The following is a 6,610-nucleotide window of genomic DNA, read 5'->3' as shown; positions in this document are numbered from 1 at the left end:
ATAGAGATGCAGACGTAGGGAGGACATGTGGACACAGTGAGGGAAGGAGAGAGTGGGACGAAGTGGGAGATTAGGATGGACATATATACGTTCCCACGTGTAAAATAGGTAACTCGTGGGAATCTGCTATAAAGCACAGGAAGCCCAGCTCAGTGACTTGTGATGATCTAGAGGGGTCCGAAGAGGGGGTGGGAGAGAGGTCAAAGAGGCGGGGGGTATATATGTACATATAGTTGATTCACTTCACTGTACAGCAGAAACTAACACAAAATTATAAAGCAATTATATTAAAAAATTTTTAATGAAAATAATTGGAGGTAACAACCTCCTTCTGTCTCTTCCCCCAGTGTGGTCACCCTTCAAGCTTCCTTGAGGATGACTTCTGCCTGGGGGAGTGTGTCCAACAGGTGACACCAGCTGGTAGAGAAAGCCAGTCTCCATCTCCTGAGGTCCCTGTTCCCTAGGGGTCTGTCCTTGTGCCGTAACCCCTGTTTCCCACAGCAGATGTCCCTGCATCAGGCCTTTCCCGACTGCCTTTCCCCCAGCATCACTGCGCCTTCCCTGCCCCATTTCCTCTCTGTCTGCCCTCCTGTGTTCCAGCTTCTGAGTTTGGAACTCCATGTCTTGTGCCTCCCAGATGGTGGCTACAGTCTAACAGGGGACTTCAAAGCCTTCCTGAGAGATGATGAATATTAGCTGAACCTGTTGTAATCATTTCATAATATGCTTAAATCAAGCCATCATGCTGCGTGCCTGAATGTGCGCAGTGATGTATGTCAGTTATTTCTCAATAAAACCGAGTGGGGGAAGCCTTCGGGGGAGGCAGAGTAGTGTAGGAAGATGTTTTGGGAAAAGAAATATTTTCAGAAGTCCTTATGTAATCTTGATAGAAAGATGAGGATCCGTTTCACCAGATTTGGAGTGAGAAGCCTAGAGTCTAGTCCCATCTTTGCTTCTAACTCTCTGTGCAACTTCAGGCTTCGTGTCCTCAGTAGCAGGATGGCAGAAATGAATGAGATCAAAGGCTTTGGGGAGCCTTGTGAGGGAGCCTCGATCATTGCCTTGGAGCTGGCAGGGGGAAAAAAAACAGATGACACCTGGGGCCCTGTTTCTCTTCACTGAGAGTGGCCTCCCTTCTGTTTTATACACTGAACATCCTTCTCAAGTGTTATCTTATCTCCGGTTTCCAAACAAGCAGATCTTGAGGCAGAAGTGTATGTGCCAACACTTTATGGGGGAATGCGATGCCAAAGAAGCAGACCTGAGGGAAAAGCCGGGTGAGAAAGAGACGTGGGAGAGGGCGAAGGGCTTGGCTGGCCCCCACACATCTCCCCTGATGCTCAATCTTGTGGGACCTTCTTCAAAGAAACTGTGTGAGGCTTAGGATAGTCCACTCAGAAAGAGGAAGAGAAAGAAATTCACCAGCCAACCCTGCCCCTTACTGGGCAAAGGTTCACCCCATGGAGTGTCTGACACTCCTGTACCCTGAGGCCAGAAGTTTGGGGGTGCGGTGGGGGTTGCCATTGGCTTGTGCTAGAGTGAAACAAATGGCAAGACCGGGAAGACAGGTGTGGCTGAGAGGGTCTTAGGTGAGGCATTAACAAGGAGCTCATGGAACTTCCCTAGTGGACTGGTGATTAAGACTTTGTGCTCTCAGGGCAGGGGGCACAGGTCCTATCACTGGTTGGGGGAACTGAGATCCCATATGCTGCGCAGCATAGCCCCAAGATAAAAATAAATAAAAATTAGAAGGAGCTCATACAGCTCTTGTTGGAAAAGAGTGAAAACATCTGCTAAAATAAAAGTTGAAACCACAGGACCATTCCAAAGGACCTCCCCAGCTGCAAAATTCCTTAATGCTGTTCACTGAAATTGCAGCTGAGACCATTTGCCCCTCGGTTGACAGGAACCATAGCTCCAGAGAGTTGCAAGCAAGATCCCTGGAAATGTGTGCCCCTCAGTGCCCAAGAACTGGAGCCATATTTGCTTTATCCCCCGCCCCAGCCCTGCTCCCCTAGTTTCCATGCAATTTGAGCGCTAACGCAGATGGTGTTTTCAAAGAGTCCTGATGGGACAGGAAAGGGGGAGGGGGCTGATAATCCCACCCGACTAGGGAGTGTTCATTATGTTCATTCAGAAAGTCCTGGCCTCTCTGCCAGCTTGGACTCCCCTCCACTTAGGGGCAGCTGTCGGCCCCAGCCAGGAGGCAGATTTGTTGGTATTTAAGGGATTGGAGGATTAAGTGATCCAGAGAGGCCCCCACTGCACAACCTCATCCTCTGATGACTGGCCGCCCACCTCTGGGTATTATTAAATGATAATTACATCACAGGGCACTGTATGTCCCTTCCTTCGGAGCCCAGCAGGCTCACAAAGGCAGCAGAGAATAAGATTGGGGTCAGAGTGGGAAGCCTCAATCCTTCTTCTCTCGTGTAGGCATAGAACAATCTGTAGATGGAAGATCAAACTCAAAATTAAATCTGGGATCCAGTCTGGGTGTTGTTCTTGGCTGACCTCAGATATACTGGCTTTCCCTGGTGCAAAGCAAGGACATCCTCTGCTTGTTGATGACATGGTGAGGAGGAAATGAGAGAAAGGGAGCTATAAAGCAAGTGTGCCCTTTAGTGAGGCTGGGGTGGGTGTTGGGGTGTGGCCTACGGGCTGCTGGAGCCCAGGATGGAGTTGAAGTTGATGGGAAGTGGCCCAGATGCACGTGCCAGCCATTGCCAAGATGGGATATTTGGGCTCTGATCAAAAGGATAAGGAATAAACCCAACAAAAGTCTCTCAAGAGAAGAGACAGAAAAGAAAATAGGACAGAAGAAGATCCATCATGGAGGCACACCTCAGGTCCAAAGACAGACTGTTGTACATAACAGACCCACCAGTGCCAGGCTCTATGTCAAGGCTTCATGTGCATTATTTCATTGAATCATCCATGCCGTGGATGCAACAGGCTCGTTACAGATGAGCAAACTGAGACTGAGAGAAGTTGAGCAGTGTACCCAAGGGTCATAGCTAGTTAGCGACGATACCAGGATTGAAATCCAGGCAGTCTGCCTTGTAAATTATTCTCCGACTTTTTTTTTTTAATTGAAGTATATGATGATATACAATGTTGTGTTAGTTTCTGATGTACAGCAAAGTGATTCAGTTACGTATATGTGTGTGTGTGTGTGTGTGTATGTGTGTGTATCTGCAAGCGTGTTCAGTCGTGTCCGCCTCTTTGCCACCATGTTAAACTGTAGGCCTGCCAGGCTCCTTTGTCCATGGAATTTTCCAGGCAAGAATACTGGAGTGGGTTGCTATCTCCTTTTCCAGGGGATCTTCCCGACCCAGGGATTGAACCCGTGTCTCTTGTGCCTCATGCATTGCAGGTGGACTCTTTATTGCTAAGCCACTGGGAATTTCTCATGTGTGTGCGTGTGTATACATATACATATATTCTTTTTCATATTCTTTTCCATTATGATTTATTACAAGATGGTTATTCTTTTATATTCTGTATTCTTTTCTATTTTCTACTATGGTTAATATGTTCCCTGTGCTGTACAGTAGGCCCTTGTTGTCTCTTCTCAGGCTTTGCCCTCTGCTCTCTTTTCTCACAGGGAAACTGTCTCCCCAAGCAGCCTCTAAGGCTCTGTCATCTGTATTCCTGTGACTCACAAGTCTGTCTGCCCAGCTCCCAGGTCTGACCTAAGTTTCAGATCCATGGGTCCATCAGCCTTCCTAACCCACCTCAAGTTTAACGTGTCCAAGGATCAATTCTCATTTAGCCTAAACCTGCTCTAACCCCCTTCCCAAGGGGCACCTCCACCATCCACCCCGCTGCAGAACCTGGCCACTGCCTGAGCTCTTCTCCCCTCAGCTCTGACATCCAGGTCACAGCCGTGGTCCCTCCCACACAACTCTGTGTGTGTGTCTGCACCCGGTATTAGTTGCAGGATCTTCAGTCTTCACTGTAGCATGCTGGGTCTTGAGTTGCAGCATGGGGATCTAGTTCCCTGACCAGGGCTTGAACCCCAGCCCCCTGCATTGAGGGCACAGAGTCTTAGCTGCTGGACAAGCAGGGAAGTTCCCTCCCACACAATTCTTGACCTTATCAATTTTCTCCTTCCACTATGTAACCAGTCCAGGATCCTCACTAGAACAACTGTGCCCTACATGCTCCGCCTCCTGGTCTCTAGTCCTGCCTCCCTGCATCCATCTGCCCTGCATGCTGGGAGGTCTAAAACACAAATATGATGGTGCTCCCCTGCCTCATAGCTTTGAACTGCTGCCCCTTGTTCCCAGGATAAAGGCTCTCCTTAATTCTGTTGCCTTTCCCAGATCAGCTCCTCTTGCTCTTCCTCCCTGCCTTCTGCTGTTTTCACTAAACTACTTTCTGTTAGTCCAAACATTAGGGTCTCTCTGAATGCCAGGCCTCCTGGTGGGCTCTTCCCTCTGCCTGGAACATGCTTCCCTTATGTGTTTGGTAGACTTCTGCTCGGACTTCATTGTTCGTTCAGAAGTTCCAAGTCACAACTAGGATGTCCACCTGAAACCAGGTCCCTCTAAACCGAGTTCGTGATTAATATCTCTGTCCAAAATTAATTCCATTTCTCATCATCTCTGATCTCTGTCCTGTGCTAACTGAACACTAGTAAGCCAAAGTCAGATGATTGAAATTGCTGTTGATAACATTGTTAATGTACTAAAGTTGCTATTAGAGATATCATCATTAACATACAAACTCATGTTGTTTCTCCAGGGCAAGTTGAACTAACAGACGTCCCCCCCACCCCCCCCACCAACTATGGGACCATCTGGTTGAAGAATCATAATCGGAGATACTTTGGCTCCTGAAACAACAATTAACGAATGTCGCAAGACAATGATTAATCCCAGCCTCTTCATTCTTCCTCTTTAAAAACCCTAACTCAGAGACTAAGGTGAAGAAGATCTGAGGCTTGTCTCCCACTCCCTTGCTTAGAACCTGCAATAAACTGCAATAAACTTAGAACCTGCTTAGAACCTGCTGTATTTTCCTTCACCAAGTGAACAACAAAAAAAATTCTTGCCCACCATCAAGCCATCAGCCACTGCAGCTGCCCTCCATGTGCACCCTGAGGGGCATTCAGGATGGAGAGAAACAAGATACTGGCCCTAGATAATTAAGATGCATATCAAAGGTCAGTGAGCCCAGACTCTTGCCTCTTCCCACACACTAAAATCATTAACTTGAGAGATTTGTTTTTTGTGACTAGCAGTTATCTTCTGATGTTTGACTACATTTTTTTTTGCAGCAAAAACTCCTATGTATCCTGGCTCCTAATGGCAGAAAGTGAAGAGAAACTAAAGAGCCTCTTGATGAGGGTGAAAGAGGAGAGTGAAAAAGCTGGCTTTAAAACTCAACATTTAGAAAACTAAGATCATGGCATCTGGTCCCATCATTTCATGACAAACAGATGGGGAAAGAATGGAAACCGTGGCAGATTTTATTTTCTTGGGCTCCCAAATCACTGCAGCAGTGATGCTTGCCCCTTGGGAAAAGCTATGACAAATCTAGACAGCATTCTAAAAAGCAGAGACATAACTTGGCTGACAAAACTCTGTATAGTCAAAACTATGGTTTTTCTAGAAGTCATGTATGGATGTGAGAGTTGTGATGTAGGCGATAGATAGGCTCCAGGTTAGATATTTACAGCTGGCCTCCTGTTTGCATTTCATGGGGCACCAAGAAGTAGGCTTCAGGCTGGGTATTTAGAACTGTTAGCATTTTCTGAGACTAGAGATGGGTGGGCTCCAGTTAAGACATTTTCAATCAGACTTCTGATTGCCCTCTGAAACGCAGGTAACAGCATAAACAGGGTAAATAAGCCAGTGTTTCTCTCTTGTAAGCACCTGAAGGTAATAGTCATGGCAAGGACAAAGAGGAGCAAAAAACCCTGTTTCAGTAAAGGATTAAGGGATCTCCCTGCCCCCTCTTTTGGGACAAGGGAGACACTACAGATGTGCAGAAAGGTTCTTTGTGGGCCAAAAGGCAGAGGATAACACCAGGCCATAATGAGTCTTGCTCCTCTCAGAAGCCGTCACTTCAAGATCCATCTTGGCTGAGGGGTGCCTGTGCGCCCAGGGGAGGGTCCCAAGTAGGTCAGGTGAGGAAAAAGAAACCACATAATTGGCCTGAATGGAAACAAAGACCCAGAACTGAGCTATATAACCTCTTTACTGCATTCCTCCTCACTAGGGAGGACACCCACAGCCTTTCTCTCTGGGTGTGCGTCTCTGCCTGTCTTCAAACTAAACAAACCATTTCTCTGTGTGCTCTCCCACTTGCTGTTATGCTATATCTCTAATAATAAACTTTGTATCTGCATTTACAGTTCTTGCCTCTGTGATAAATGCATTTTTTCACTGGGGGCAAAGATCCAGGGAAAAGTAGCTTCTAGGCTCTAGCCCTTGCTGGTCTGGTGGCTAGGATTCCTGGTTCTCATCCAGGCCACTCATGTTCAATTCCTGGGCGGGGAATTAAGATCTCACTTCACACCACACTCACTGCTGTCTCGCCAAGATCAGCTGGACCCTAAAGAAGGCTGAGCGCTGAAAAATTGATGCTTTTGAATTGTGAT

At 47.1% G+C, this 6,610-nt stretch overlaps 1 long non-coding RNA gene across 1 annotated transcript; it reads left to right on the top strand.

The window, feature by feature from the left end:
* The first annotated feature begins 4,751 nt into the window (after positions 1 to 4,751).
* Positions 4,752 to 6,363, top strand: LOC104973054 (uncharacterized). The gene is made up of 2 exons (XR_809111.4): positions 4,752 to 5,170; positions 5,285 to 6,363. It is a non-coding gene; the product is annotated as an uncharacterized lncRNA (long non-coding RNA).
* The last annotated feature ends 247 nt before the right edge of the window (positions 6,364 to 6,610 follow it).

The sequence above is a fragment of the Bos taurus genome, chromosome 10 (assembly GCF_002263795.3).
Source record: "Bos taurus isolate L1 Dominette 01449 registration number 42190680 breed Hereford chromosome 10, ARS-UCD2.0, whole genome shotgun sequence".
In the NCBI taxonomy this organism is placed as follows: Eukaryota; Metazoa; Chordata; class Mammalia; order Artiodactyla; family Bovidae; genus Bos; species Bos taurus.
This window is presented reverse-complemented; position numbering and strand designations above follow the sequence as displayed.